Source organism: Quercus suber, unplaced genomic scaffold (genome assembly GCF_002906115.3).
Source record: "Quercus suber isolate HL8 unplaced genomic scaffold, Cork oak 2.0 scaffold_39, whole genome shotgun sequence".
NCBI classification, from domain to species: Eukaryota; Viridiplantae; Streptophyta; class Magnoliopsida; order Fagales; family Fagaceae; genus Quercus; species Quercus suber.
The window spans coordinates 1,719,412-1,735,997 of record NW_027069504.1 but is presented as its reverse complement, the minus strand read 5'-3'; the positions used below and the strand labels follow the sequence as shown (position 1 = coordinate 1,735,997).

The 16,586-nt window shown below is 37.5% G+C and overlaps 1 long non-coding RNA gene across 1 annotated transcript; it reads left to right on the top strand.

The window, feature by feature from the left end:
• Positions 1-19: 19 nt before the first annotated feature.
• LOC136066579 (uncharacterized) lies at positions 20-636 on the top strand. Its single transcript, XR_010628078.1, has 2 exons — positions 20-154; positions 252-636. It is a non-coding gene; the product is annotated as an uncharacterized LOC136066579 (long non-coding RNA).
• The last annotated feature ends 15,950 nt before the right edge of the window (positions 637-16,586 follow it).

The window sequence follows — 16,586 nt, the reverse complement described above, 5'->3', positions numbered from 1 at the left end:
CAATCCCTCATTTCATTTTCTTCAGCCTCCCTTCCTCTCCATCGCCTCCCTCCCTCATCATTTCAGCCTCCCTCTCCCTCGCATCCCTCCGCGTTTCTCTGTCTCTCTCTAACCCTCTTTTGCGCTCCTCTGTCTCTCACTTACTCTCTCCAAGGTTATACTCTTCTCTTTATCCTTTGATTTCCAAAAATTTTGAATCAATTTCCATTTCCAATATTTGAACTGTTAAAATCGTGTCAATTTCTTCACAGATCGGAAATCCTCAGTGATCTAATCGTCGCGAAAAGCTTCAGTGAGCGAGAAAAATGGGTCAGATCCAGTACTCCGACAAGTACTTCGATGACACTTTCGAGTATTGGTATTTTGCAATCTTTGTGAGGTCAGCTGGTCAGGCGATTATTGCTGAAGCTACTGTCTGAGTTCTTTTTTTTTTTTTTGGGTTCATTTCCTCTTATAGTTTTTGTTTTTGGGTATTTGATGTTGAGAATTCATGTAAGGATCGGTTCATAAATAGAGTTTTGTTTCCTCTATTTTTTATGTTTATTTATTATTTATTGTCTAAAAATCTCATTTCAGTAAGAGTGTAAGACTGATGCTTCAATGTCTATTGATTTGTATTTGTGTTGCTGTTGCTGTTGCTGTATTTGTGTTGCCGTGTATTTGTGTTGCTGTTGTTGTTTGTGTTTGTGCTTGTATTTTTTTATTTATTAGTTAAATTAATAAGATTAGTCGAATTGGGCCACGGAATAGGCAGTGCAGGCTTAACGTAGGCAAAAATAAATTTGGGCTTAAATTTTTTTTTTTTTTTGGTTGGGCCACGAATTGGGCCCAATTCCTAAACGGGGCCCGCGGGGCCCGTGGAGCTCGGCTGGGGCGGGTCCGGGCCCCGGAAAAAAACCCGGTACCCTAAATGGGCCGGGTCCGGGCCACGGATCTTGCCCAGCGGGTCGGGTCCGGGTATGAAAAAACCAGGCCCGAACCCGACCCGTTGCCATTCCTAGTCTGATGCATGCATGCTCAACTGAAAATACATAATTAGATGACAAAGTAGTTCTTATATTAGCAAGTGCATTAATACATTCGTTAGCTTCCTGAAAGGCATGCTTAATTTGTTTGTTGGGTATAGTATAGCAGAAATGGAACAGGGTCCTGCAATTAGTCAAAGAAAGGTTCCATAAGAGCATTTATAGAAGAATAAAGTATCAACTGAACCACACGAGTCAAGATTTCAGTTGTGATGATATTGGTATTACTGATGTATCTTGCCAAATCCTTTAATACATTGCCAATCATAATCTTTAATGAGCCCTCCCCACCAACAATCCTAGGTTTTCTATACGTCTTTGTAGGGCTTTTTTTTGCCCATTATTCTATTTTCACAAACTTATTTTGAGCAACTTTATCAGTTTATGCAAAAAAAAAAATTTATTTTGCAAGAAAAAATATACTTTTTTTATTTTATACATCTACTTTTACAAAACATCTACATCAATTTATTTATTCTATCATCTATTTTATTTTATAATAATATTTCTTTGGGTTAAAATGTGCAAAATTGAGCACTTTTTGTATTTTGCAAATTTTTGCAACCTTTGCTCTAAGGCTTTAAACGAAAAAATATTAATTATGTAGCCCCATTTTAGCTAAGTTGTCAATAGTCAACACATCTATTAGTTTCTCTATAAACATGCAATATTGTGCAATTAGTGAAGATTCTCGCTAGGTTCCTCCAATCAACATAAAATTTTTAAAGGACAAGTTAGAAAGCATATAAACAAGATATAGGCCATCTTCAAGGCCCATAGCTTGGCCATAATATCACAAATTATCCCTGGGACCCCACCACCACCAGCTAACTTAGAATCTGTTTGAGAACAACTTATTTAGTTGAAACTGAAAACTTTTTACTGAAAGTACGTACTGTAAATAAAGCTAAAAGCTAATTGAAATAGTATAGTGAGACCCATATATAGTACCAAAAAGTGCAACATGACTCATGAATAGTAGAAAAATAAACTAAATAGTAGCAAAAATAAGCTAAATAATAAAAAAAATTTGCATTTTTCAACCAATGCCAAACGTAATCTTAGAATTCCCACACAATGACCCATCAATATTAACTTCACCCAACTTGGGAGGGGGTTTAGTCCATTTCACCTGCACCTGGGTTCTATTTGGTTTGGTGGATTCATCAGCGAGGACAGGTTTTAAAAAGGGTTGTTCTTGATCCGATTGGGGCTTTTGTGAAATTGAGTTGAATTTGATGAAATTGGCTTGTTGTATTGATGAAATAAGACATTATACTCTGTGAGTTGTGTTATTGTGATGCTCAATTCATCAATTTGTTTAAAAATTCAACAAGTGATTTTCAAATTTTTTGGTTTTTGTTAGAAACTCTATGCTCAAACCAATTTTTGTCAATTTAATCTCAATTGAACTTAATCGCTCACTGCATTAGTACATGCATCATGGCATTGTAATTGTTTCATGCATCATATAGAATTTTATTCTATTGATTTTTGTGTTTAACTTGCAGTCTCCCTTGGTTTGTGTGTTAGGATTCACATGCACTTGCATTGATTTCTGTATCCATTTTGCAGTTTTGCAGTCATATCTCTCATTGTTTTCATACATAGCATGCATACACTTTGCTAAATTGGGTAACTCAACTTGATCTAAAAATTGATTGATTAATTTTTGAGTTACGTACTTTCTAGTATACTGCTATTTTTATGTGTGAATTGTAGAAATATTTTTCTTAAGAGATATGATGGATAATCAATGTGCAAAATATTTTCTCTACTCATGCAACTGTTTATGGGTCACATAATGTCATGTTTGCATTTTATTGAAAGAGAGAATATTTTTTTCAATGTGTATCCTCACCTTAGTTTTTAACTATTAGTTTGTGAGTTTTTCACTTGGTCCTGCTGGTGAGATGTACCTGATCCTATTGGTGATGCTGCTGCTGCTGCTGCTGATTTCCCCCCCTCCTTTATTTTTCCCCAAAACTGTTTTTCCACAACTTGTTTTGTTTTTCCTATTTTTATAGGGGGAGAAAAGTTTTTTTTTACCTGTGTTGTTCATAGGGGGAGCTGTCTCTATTTTCTATAGAGTTGAATTGTTTTGTGTTCCCTTGATTCTCTATTTTCTCTTATCCTTTATTGCGTATGTTGACTGTTTACTCTTTGTACGAGTTGTCTTTGTCAATACGTGACAAAAAGGGGAGAAATTATTGATTTATGGGAATCATGTTTGTCCTGTTTAGGGGGAGTTGAAATTATTTTTAAAAAGGGAAGAAAATAAAAACTTTTTGTTGTATCTAACTTAGGGGAGAGTTAGTTTACTTATGTTTTTATTTCTGTTTCTTGTTTCTGCTCATTGATTTATATTTATGAGTTCTTCATGATATATGTCTTTGTTTTGTGTTTTGTGAAGTCAAGAATTTAATTTTGGTTTACTTGTATTTTTTCCACACATGCGTTTATGCGTTTGTTGAGTGTTTCAGGAAATATACAGGTTGATTCAATTGAGCTGCTGTCTACACTTGCAACTGATGGATAGTAGTTAAGATTGGATTTGTTGTTATGAGCATTATTTTTGTAATGGGCTTTTACTTTGTAAACTTTGAGCTTTTAGTTTGTGTTTTGTCACGGATTGCCAAAGGGGGAGATTGTTAGGTTCTAAAGATTTAGGAATTTATGTATTTAGAACTCTAATTTGTATTGTTGGCAAACCATGATCAAAACAGGTTGTTTAGTCTTGTTTAGGCTTGCTCAAAGTATGTTTATTTGTAAAACTGGAATCGAGTGAGTGCAGATTTATGGACTAAATCTGTAAGGCTCGATCGATCGAAAATTAGACTCGATCGATCGAACCACGTACAGATTTATTTTTCTGCAGAGTTCCAGTTCAGCCCAAACTCTATTTAAACGTCTTGGGTTCAAGTAAAACACTCTATATAAGGAAACCCTAGAACGTTTTTGGGACTTCTGAGAGAGAGATTAGAGTGCCTCTTGTGCCTCCTTTTATTTTTAGGTTTTGTACCCAAACCTCTCTAAGTCTTTGTTGCTCATATTTGCGGTTTATGTGAATCTCTTGTGAGATCCTTGAGGAGCTTTCCTTCACATAAACTTAGGGTTTTTAAGGTAGAGATTATTTCAACATCTTGATGATCAACAAGGTTGCTACACATTGGAGATTAAAAGAAAAGCAAGCGGGGAGCTTGTAGCTGATTGAAGAATTCAAGAAAGAAGTAGTCCGTGGATTCGGAGCCTGCGCGTGTCGTGTCAGGAAGTTTACTGGTGGGTAGCATTAGAAAGTCGAGCGGGGAGCTTGTAGTCCTTTTGTACGAACTTCAATTCTTTCATAGTGAATTCAGGTTAGCCTTGAGGATCGGTGGTCAAATCCTCCCAGGTTTTTACCGTGTGGTTTCCTGGGTGATCATATCTCTTGTGTTATTTATTTTCCGCTGCTTTATATTCTTGATATGATTGTTTGGATTGTTTTAACCTAGAATTGCTTAATTTGACTAAGTAACAACTTGGCTAATTAATCTAGGCTACGCAATCTGGTTGTTTAAGGGGTCTTAAACCGTTCAACATTGCCAATCATAATCTTTAATGAGCCCTCCCCACCAACAATCCTAGGTTTTCTATACGTCTTTGTAGGGCTTTTTTTTGCCCATTATTCTATTTTCACAAACTTATTTTGAGCAACTTTATCAGTTTATGCAAAAAAAAAAATTTATTTTGCAAGAAAAAATATACTTTTTTTATTTTATACATCTACTTTTACAAAACATCTACATCAATTTATTTATTCTATCATCTATTTTATTTTATAATAATATTTCTTTGGGTTAAAATGTGCAAAATTGAGCACTTTTTGTATTTTGCAAATTTTTGCAACCTTTGCTCTAAGGCTTTAAACGAAAAAATATTAATTATGTAGCCCCATTTTAGCTAAGTTGTCAATAGTCAACACATCTATTAGTTTCTCTATAAACATGCAACATTGTGCAATTAGTGAAGATTCTCGCTAGGTTCCTCCAATCAACATAAAATTTTTAAAGGACAAGTTAGAAAGCATATAAACAAGATATAGGCCATCTTCAAGGCCCATAGCTTGGCCATAATATCACAAATTATCCCTAGGACCCCACCACCACTAGCTAACTTAGAATCTGTTTGAGAACAGCTTATTTAGTTGAAACTGAAAACATTTTGCTGAAAGTACGTACTGTAAATAAAGCTAAAAGCTAATTGAAATAGTATAGTGAGACCCATATATAGTACCAAAAAGTGCAACATGACTCATGAATAGTAGAAAAATAAACTAAATAGTAGCAAAAATAAGCTAAATAATAAAAAAAATTTGCATTTTTCAACCAATGCCAAACGTAATCTTAGAATTCCCACACAATGACCCATCAATATTAACTTCACCCAACTTGGGAGGGGGTTTAGTCCATTTCACCTGCACCTGGGTTCTATTTGGTTTGGTGGATTCATCAGGAACAATAGCATAGAATTCAATTTCTTTTTTGATATATAACATAAAATGGCCAAAACGACACTGGTATGACATGGGTATAACACAGATACAATATGAGTACAACACCCTAAATGAAGTGTTTGTGCTTCCTAATTAAACCTATTCCCACCTATAAATTGTCTGGTTGATATAATAACCAAGTGAAATTTATAATTTTGGACTTGATTATTTCATGAGATTCTAGATTCTTTATCTATCAATTTTTTATTACTACTATCTCTGTAAAAGAACAATTCAGGTGGTAGATGTTTCTGGTTTTCTATACACATCTATATATATCTAAAAGCTAAAACGTAACATTTATTGTTGCTACGCTCTTATTGAGCCATATCAGTGGCTACATCATCTACCTATTTCCAATCATTTCTCTCCACTATTTCAAACCATAATGTCTCTTTTACCTTTTCATCTCTCTCCTACTTTCAACCTTAATGTCACTTTTCATCTATCCCTTCCTCTTCGTTTTATTTTGACTCTTCTTATCCCCATTCTATTACTATAAATATGTGATTCTTTCTCCCATTCTATACATATTTTCCCACGTGAAAAGGTTATTACTCTCTCTCTCTCTCTCTCTCTCTCTCTGTCTCTCTCTCTCTCTCACATGTTTTATTTTTGTGTGAATTTTTATTTTTTGTATCTCTAATTTAGATTGATGAATTTATGTGTTCTTTAGAATTCTACTTTGAGTTGATACAATTTGGTTTTGTGTTTTGAGTTTTTAAGTTATTAACTTTTTTTCTTTTCTATGATTGTTAAATGTTATCCTATTGCATATAAAAATAGTTTACAAAAATATAATGTTATTCTATTATATAGCATGACTTGGATAATTTGGTGTTTGACTCATAACTATATTTTTTATTTTAACGCTTCTTCTTCTCATTTTATTTTCTATTTATCTCCCAAAAAAGGTAATTATTCTCTCTCTCTCTCTCTCTCTCTCTCTCTCTCTCTATATATATATATATATATAATTTATTCTTTTTTGCAACTTTACTTTTTGTTGATGAATCATTGTATTTTTTTTATAATGCTATTTTGGGTCAATATGATTTGGTAGTGTGTGTGTGTGGTGTGTTTTTAGTTTTTAGTTTTCCATCACAAGTCTACTCTCTTGCTCTTATAACTTGTTTGATTTTTTTTTTTTTTGACATAATACTTAGTTATTTTGTAAGTGAGATTTTGAATTTATATCAAAATACAATCTTGGCTATGTATTTGAACATGTCTATCAACTATTAAAACCGCCCAAGATGAATATGTATAGACAATATTTTTGTTTTAATTTTCATAGATTTATTATTTAGTTATAACATCAAATTAAAATAGATGAATACTATGTAAAGTTAAAACTGTCTAAAATGAATTTGTAAAGCCAATATATTTATATATTTAATATTGTCAAAAAATTAAAAGTAAAAAATAAATAATAAAAAGAATAATGATGTGGCCAATGATGTGGTAAATGAGGATGCTGAACAAGAGCGTAGCAAGTAGCAACAATAAATGCAATATGAAGGTACAGTTAAAGACAATTAAATCTTAATAAGTGAAAGTGTATATAGGGATGTTAGGCCCAGTAGAATGTATTAGGTTGGGGGCCCAATTCGAGGACACCTCATAAGTCCGAGGATAGATAAACATGTGACAAAGGTAGTACTAATAAATAAAGAAAGGGATTTAGGCATTATGTTCCAGGGAGGTGATCCGAGGATGAATGCTTCCTCAGTTAAGCAAAGCCGAGGTTAGAAGATGCAGTCTGACATCAAGAGTAACGTTCTAGACAATTCTATTGATGAGGATAAGTATCAAGAAGGAATAGGATAGAGGGGGGCTATGAAATATCTAAAGAGAAAGCTGTTACCACCACATTGAATGCTCTGCACCTAACCAACTGGCCGCATTTATGTCGAGGTGATATCTGAACAGTAATTTTCAGCCTTACAGCTACTACTAGAGACTTCAGGAAGGTGCTAATGGGACAAGGATCAACACCAGCAATCTATCCTACATGTGAAGGGTAAAGAGGAAAGAAGGAAGATAATATAAAACAGAAAGAGGACCCTGAGAACAAGAGATCGAGAAATTGAGAGAAAAACACTATAGTAATCAAAAGTTGAACTTATAATCAAACTTGAGCATAAATATATAAGAACTGATCTCCTCGAATTGTGCCGATGACGATTTTATTTAGATTAAATCAGTCTATCTTTATTTTCTTATCATCTGGATCCACTTTACTTGTTGCTTGATTCATTAAAGCCCAGTTTTCCAACCCACTCTCTACAAATTCATTGTATTGGGCTCTTTGGGCCTAAGTTCATCCATCATTTGGGCTTGAGAATTAAATTGTGACCTTACAATTGGCATCGTCTGTGAGGAATTCTGGTGTTGTCGTGAGTTTAACATTCAAATATGGTGGGTTCAGGTCCACAATAGGAAGAATCTATGGGGTCTCGACGTCAAGATCATTTCCTTCATCTTGAACGAAGAAGGGATCGGAAGGGAAGTGTGCATACCACCCATACTAGCAGAAGTCAATCTTGAATTGGGAGTCACACCTCTCATAAGGAAAACGCTAGGAACATGCAGCTGGAGATTGATCATCTAAAGAGGAAGTTGCACCACAAACGGCGAAGGTGAACTCCCTCCATCTCTGACTTCTCTTCTAACGATGAAGAGGATAGTAGTTATAGACCCAAATCAAGGACTCCTCTTAGTGAGTCTTTCTCATGTGACGAAGACTACCACCATGAGCACAAAAGTAGGAACTCATCTTCCAAAGGCTTAGGAAATGATGGGATGAGCAAAGCGCTCAACCAAATTTCTAGATCACCTTTCACACGCAGGATTAAGGGAAGGAGACTTCCTTGGCGGTTCACTCAGCCCACATTCACCATGTATAATGGTTAAATAGACCCTATAGAGCATGTAAGCCACTTCAACCAAAGAATGGCTGTACACCCTAAGAATGAGGCCTTGATGTGTAAGGTATTCTCATCTAGCTTGGGGGCTTGTGGCAATGAGGTGGTTTGATGGCCTAGGTGCAGGTTCCATTGATTCCTTTAAGGAGCTCACTTGAGCATTTGGATCTCGTTTTATTACGTGCAATAGGGTTCCTCGGCCCTTAGATTCGTCGTTATCTAAGTCCATGTGAGAAGGGGAGACCCTGAAAATATACTCGGACAGATACTGGGAGATGTTCAATGAGATCGATGTAGACTTTGATGACGTGGCTATAAGGACTTTTAAGGTCAGCTTGCCTACCGAGCATGATTTGAGAAAGTCCTTAACTAAGAAGCCGATAAGGAGTGTGCATTGGCTTATGGATCATATTGACGAATACAAGCAGGTTGAGGAAGACTAGCAACAAGGGAAGGGAAAGGCTAAGGTTATCCCTCAGGACAAAAGGGATTTCAAGTCAGATAGATACAATAATAACAGGCCCCGAATGGATTTTGCTGGGCAATCTGGTTTTACGGCTCCTCAGGTAGTTAACACAATGTTCCGAGAGTCAGTACATCAAGTCTTGGAGAAGATAAAAAAATGAGTCATTCTTCAAATGGCCAAACAAGATGGAAGGAGACCCCATGAGGCGCAACTAAAGTCTTCATTACCAGTACCACTAGGAACGAGGGTATACCACTGAGGACTATAGAACTCTATGGAATCATCTGGATCAATTGGTTAGAGATGGGAGGTTACAAAAGTTTTTATATTGGCCTAGTGGGCAAGGAGACCAGGCAAGGTCAGGGGCTCAGGGGAATGCTTCTTTAAGGCCCCTTTTGGGCATAATTAATGTCATCTTTACTGCTCTTGGAAGAACTAGTTCTCATCCTTCCAGGATGATGTCTGTGGCTCCTGCCAAGGACTATAATTTTGAGCCAAAGAAGGCTAGAGTGGAGATCCAACCAGCATTGAGTTTTTCAGACGAGAACAAGATAGGAACCATACAGCCACACAATGATGCTTTAGTGGTCACACTTCGGATAGGGTGGTACGATGTGAAGAGGGTGTTAGTAAACTAGGGCAGTGGTGCAAAGATTATATACCCTGACTTGCACAAGAGGCTGAACTTAAAGCTCGATGATTTGACAGCCTATGATTCACCTTTGGTAAGTTTTGATAGGAAAATTGTCATTCCAAGGGGTCAGATTAGACTGCCCGTGCTAGCAAGTTCAAAAGTGGTAGATGTGGACTTCATTGTGGTGGATGCATATTCCCTCTACATGGCCATTATGGCTAGACCTTAGCTTTATGCCCTAGGGGTCATTTCTTCAACTCTGCATTTGAAGGTGAAGTATCCGTTGGGGGACCAAATTGAAGAGCTTGTTGGGAGTCAATCCATGGCTAGGCAGTGCCTGGTGGCTGCAATTATGCATTAGCTTGAAGCTGAGTCCTCGACCTCTGTTGAAGAGGGCTCATAGCAATCAAGAATTTCGGTCCTATCTACGGAAGTGACGCCGGAAGAGGTAAAGTGTGAGACATTGGAGGAAATCATTATAGATGGTGATCCGGAGAAGTTTTTTTCAAGTTGGAACTCAACTGCCTCTTCGCAAGAAGGGAGAACTGTTTGCATTTCTAAGGAGGAATATTGATGTGTTAGTATGGAATGCTTATGAAGCTCCTGGGGTGGATCCAGACTTCATTTTCCATGATCTGAATGTCAACCCAGCTGTCCTTCCTAGGAAGCAACCACCTCGGTACTCGTCTAAAAAACATTCTAACGCTGTCAAGGAGGAGGTGAACAAACTTAAATAGGCTAGGGCTATTAAGGAAGTTTTCTACCCTAAATGGTTGGCTAATACAGTGGTAGTGAAGAAGAAGAGTGGGAAGTGGCGAGTGTGTGTGAACTTCACAGATCTGAATAAATCTTGCCCCAAGGACCCTTATCCCATGCCTTGAATAGACCAGTTGGTGGATGCCATTGTAGGTCATCCATGTATGAGCTTCCTAGGCACCTTTCAAGGGTACCATCAGATACCTTTAGCTCTGGATGATCATGAGAAGACAATTTTTTGTCATCCCTACTAGGAAGGAATTACCACTACAAGGTGATGACATTTGGTCTTAAGAATACAGAGTCTACTTATCAGAGGATGATGACCAAGATGTTTGAGCCGCAGCTAGGAGAGAACATTGAGATTTATATAGATGACATGATGGTTAAAAGTAAGTTGGAATCTGAGCATATTAACAATCTCGGGAATATCTTTGAGATCTTGATAAGACACAAACTGCGACTTAATGCTTCTAAGTGCTCTTTTGGTGCTTTTTATGGTAACACACCGCGAAATTGAAGTCAATCCTGACCAAATTAAACCAATTAACAATTTATTGCCACCTCAAAATCCCAAAGAAGTCTAGAAGTTGACAAGGATGACTGCTACTTTAAACCGATTTATTTCTCGGTCAATAGACAGGTGTAGACCTTTCTTTTAGTTGTTGAACAAGTGGAAGAGATTTGAATGGACCGAAGAGTGTGTCTTAACCTTCCAACAGTTGAAGGAATACCTATCTCAGTCACCATTATGTCCAGACCCTAAGTGAATGAGGTTTTGTTTGCTTACATTGCTATGGCTTCCTATGCGTGAGTTTGGTGCTTGTACTAGTTGATAGTAGTATGCAGAGGCCAGTTTATTATGTTAGCAAGTCATTGCATGAGGCCAAGGTTCGTTATCTACCATTGGAGAAGATCATTTTGGTAGTTGTGCATACTACACGTAAGCTCTCCCACTACTTCTAATCATAGATAGTTGTTATCCTAACCCTGATTTTCGCTTAGATCTCTACTTCAAAGTGCTAATTACACTGGGAGGATTGCTAAGTGGGCTACGATCCTAAGGGTTTTTGATATCAAGTACATGCTTTACACCTTTGTCAAGGGTCAGGTCCTCGCTGATATGGTGGCCGAGTTTGCTGAAACCCCATTTGAAGAAAAAGTTAAGAAACAGAACATAGATGAAAAATTAGTTGGCATGGTCTCCCTGCAAAAGCCTTTACCCTAGAGAGTACATGTTGATGGTGCAATGAATCAAAGAGGATCCGAAGTGGGGTTAGTCATAATTTCTCCTGAGAAGATCATTATTGAAAAACCCTAAGGTTAGGCTTCTTGGCCACCAATAATGAGGCCAAATATGAGGCCCTATTAGTAGGGATGACTATGGTTCAAAGAATGGGAGGAAAGGCAGTGGAGATGTTTTCAGATTTGAGATTAGTTATAGGCCAAGTAGGGAGAAAGTTGGAAGCCAAAGATCTCAGAATGCAGGAATATTTGAACCAGGTTAGATACTTACAGTCAGGATTTAAGTCTTTTAATTTATTGTAAATCTCTAGAAATAGAAATACACATGCTGACTCTCTAGCCACACTTGCAACTTCCTCGACACAAAGTTTACCTCAGGTGATCATTGTGGAAGACTTGTGTAAACCTACTAAAATAGGCAGAAACGTGGTTCACATCCATCAGATTAGGGTGGGTCCTAGCTGGATGGACTTTATTGTGCTATTCCTTAAGGAAGACATCTTGCCTGAGGGTAAGTCCGAGGCCGACAAAGTACGAAGAAAGGCTTCTCGATTTTGGCTATCCGATGACCAAAAACTATATAAGCTCTATTTTTCTAGACCACATCTGCGACGCATACACCCTAAAGCAGTTAAACTACTCCTAGAAGAGTTACATGAAGGGATTTGTGAAAGCCACACAGGAGACAGATATTTGTCTTACAAGGCTCTCACTCAGGGATATTGGTGGCCAAATATGCAGAGGGAAGTATAATAGTATGTGAGGAAATGCGACCAATGCCAAAGATTTTCCGCAGATCTTTATCTCACAAGGCTCTCACTTAGGGATATTAGTGGCCAAATATGCAGAGAGAAGTACAAGAGTATGTGAGGAAATGCGACCAATGCCAAAGATTTGCCCCAATATTCACCAACCATAAGGTGTCCCTAATCCTCTATCTAGCCCTTAGCCTTTTGCTCAATAGGGCTTAGATATCATAAGACCATTCCCTAAGGCAGCAGAGAATAAGAGATAGTTACTGGTCAGCATAGATTACTTCACTAAATGAGTTGAAGTTGGAAAAATATTGTCACTCGGTTTGAAATCCCTCATACACTCATCGGACAATGGTCTTTAGTTTAATAGCAAAGCCTTTAGAAGGTATTGCTATGAGCTGGGCATAACAAATAAATATTCTACCCCGGCATATCCATAGAGAAATGGACATGCTGTGGTTGTCAATAAAGTCATAGTGAGTGAACTCAAAAAGAGGCTGGATGACGCAAAGAGAAAATGGATGGAAGAGTTTCCAAACATCCTTTGGACATATCGGACTACACATCGTAGGTGTGCTGGGGAAACACTCTTTTCAATGACTTATAGGGCTAATGCTGTGATTCCTCTAGAGACAGGATTTCCAATGTTGAGAACAAGATCTTTTGCTCTGAGCAGCAATGATAGGCTATTGGGGAAGAGTTTAGATTTAATTGAAGAGCGACGAAAAAATGCTATAGTTCAGTTGGCGTACTATCAACATAAGCTTAAGTATGGGTACGACTCAAATGTAAGGTCAAGGCCATTAGCACCTAGAAACTTGGTATTAAGAAAGGTTTTGGGTACTTCCAAGAACCTAGCTTGGAGAAAGTTAGGGCTTAACTGAGAAGGGTCATATCGCATCACTTCAGTGGTTAGAATAGGTGCACATTATCTTGAAGATCTAGATGAAAATTTTGTACCACGCATTTGGAATGTAAACAACTTGAAAATGTATTATTATTGATGAAAGCTTTCCTTACACTATTTTGGTTTGTTACATTATGTGCCATACGTTCTACTATTTGTTTGAATATCAAACAGAGCATTGGTCATACTTGGCTTCTCGAACCACATACCTTGGGTAAATTGATATTTTAAGTTATCTATCTAAGTATTAAATAGAACCTTAGCTATGCCTGGCTTTTTAGACTATATGCTTTAGGTAAATTAATATCTCTTGACATCTATCTAAGTGTAAAACAGAACCTTAACTATGTCTGGCTCCTTGGATCACATGCTTTGGGTAAATTAATACTTCCTATTATTTTCCTAAGTATCAAAAAGAACATTGATCATGCCTGGCTCCTCGAACCACATACCTTAGGTAAATTGATATTTTAAGTTAACTATCTAAGTATTAAACAGAACCTTAGCCATGTCTGGCTCTTTGGACCACATACTTTGAGTAAATTAATACTTCTTGACCTCTATCTAAGTATCAAACAGAACATTGGTCATGTCTGGCTCCTCAGACCACATACCTTGGGTAAATTGATATCTTTTGACTCTTTTTCTAAGTATTAAACAGAACCAAAGTTATGTTTGGTTCCTCGGACCACCTACTTTGGGTAAATTAATACTTCACGACAATTTTCCCAAGTATCAAACAGAATTTGAGTTATATTTGGTTCCTAGGACCACCTGTCTTGAATAAGTTACTACTTCCTATTATTTATTTAAGTATCAAACAGAGCCAGCGATGCTGAATGGAAAAGATCTTTGTTGTAGTGACATGATCAAATGGACACTCATGAGCATCACTTAAAACATTTGAAAGAATAATTATGATTTGCTTAAGAATTGATTATCATCCCCAGTTCCTTAGACTTATTGGTAAGTGGAGAACTAGGGGGAGTTTGATATGGATGTGTGCTCTATCATTATATATGTTTTTGAGGTTAAGATTACACTTTATTGAGATCATACATTTAGTAGGTTTAACTTGTTCTGTTGCCAATCATATGGGATGCAGTAACTGTGCTGCCACCTATGCAGATAACTAAATGAAGCTATATCTTATTTCCATGTCAGTTAAGTGTTAAATAAAACAAAAACTATGTTAGGATCAATATCAATATTAGAAATGGCAATAAAAGTTTGATCCGCGGATACCCGGTCCGACCCGACCCTAATGGGTCAGATTTTACCCAGCCTGATAAATAATAGGGTCAGGTATGGGTCTTTAAAAAAAACCCGAAGCGGGTCTGGGTCGGGTCTGGGTTTTTGTCATACTTGGCCCGGACCCCACCCATTTTAATATAAAATTACTAAAAACCTAATTTATATATGTATATAAACTAAAAAAACCCTACTTCCTCTCATATTCCACACTCAGTCGCTATCCATTTCTCTCACAGCCTCACTCTTCTCTCCATCTCTCACTCACGGACTCACCGTCTTCTCCCTCTCTCACTCACGGACTCAACCTCAAGCTCTGACCCCTGTCACTCACCACCGCCATCACACAATCTCACCGCCAGCCTCAAGCTCTGTCACCGTCAGTCTCAAACTCTGTCACTGCTGGTCTCAAGATCGTCATAGGTTTGTTTCTCTCTTTCTTTGTCTTCTCTAAGCTCTGATCTGTGTTCTCCAAATGTAGCTCAGCCAAGATCTGCCACCGCCAAGATCTCTCCTTTTTTTTTTTTTTTAGGTTCATTACTTGGTGCTTGAAAGGGGTATTATTGTGTATATTCATTTGTGGGATTTATTTTGTAGATTTTTGAACTTGATGTAATGGTCCCGGATTTGAATTTGGGGGATTTATTTTGTTTATATTTGAACTTGTGGCAAATCTTGTCATAAAGAAGAATTTCTTTTTATGTATTTGGGATATGTTTATAGGATTTATGTATGGGTTTGTGATTTTTATGTATTATTTTTTGTGATTTCTGTATTTGAGTTTGTGAATTCTGTATTTGTGTGTGTTTTGAAAGGGAAAATGAGAAATCTAAAAGTAAATTATTGTAGATTTATGTGACATTTGAAATCTAAAATTATTGTAGAAATCTAAAAAAAATTTTGTAAATTAAATTAGTGTAGAAATTTGAGATTTATTAAATTAATTACGGATTTTTAAAAAAAAAAAAAAATTGGGCCACAGTTTAGGCCATTAGGACTTAGCATTGGGCCCTAAAGTGGGTGGGACCTGTGGTGCCCGATGAGCCAGGTTTGGAGTCTGAAAAAAAAAATCCGTTTATTAACCGGGTCCGGTTCAAGTAACGGATACAGGCCTACGGGTCGGGCTCGGGAATAAAGAAACCTGGCTCGAACTCGACCCATTGCCATTCTTAATAAATATCACAAACATGAAGGAAAAACTTATAATTATCATTGATCTTAGCCTGAGGAAAATGCAAATTGCTTACAAAAGATCAAACTGAATTACAAGTTCTGGAAATAAGAACCAAAAAAAAAAAAAAAAACTAACTAAAAACTACTACTATAAACTACTTCTTCTTTATTACAATTTTCCTTTTTGGTGGACCTTGGTAGGTTGTGAGAGTGCTACCTCTAAAGATCCTGAGTCTTTGCTTTTGAGGTCACCCTTGGCAAGAAATGGGAGAGTTGCTAGAACTATTTCCATTGTAGAGGGCACCTCTTTCTCTTTAGGTGGATCTTGAGGAAAAGCTAAGGGCTTGGTGGCATTAGGGGCCACTCCTTTGTCAACATCAGCTTCTTTTTCAGCAACCCCATGTTGCTGAGCCTCCTTAGACAGGCTGCCAAAGGAAGGAGAGACCTTGGCCAGGCTGCCCTTCTCAAGTTCTGCCACCTTGGAGGAGGTGTCAACCTTGGAACTAGCTAAGCCTAGTGTGCGAATAGTAGGAGGGTAATATACACTCTCTACTCTCCTAAGTGCAAAAAAGGCCTCAACCCCAGCCTAGTTAAAAGCCTCATTCCACACCTGGAGGCAGTAGTTTCTACATACCCCCGAGACCTTAGCCCTAAGGGCCTCCTTGGTCTCTGCCACCCCCACATCATAACCTTCTTGTTCGGCTTGGTCCCTTGCCTTCTTGGTCTTCTCCAGCTATTTCTTTAGGGTGGTGATTTGTCCTTTAGAGGCAGCCAGCTGATCCTCAGCCTGATAAAAAAGCACCCGCTGACCTTCAGCCTGCCTCTTACCGTTGTCCAAGGTGGCCTCTGCACTCTTTTTGTCCCTCTCTACCTCAGACAGTTTATTCTTCATCTCATTTATTCTTTTCTTAGCCAG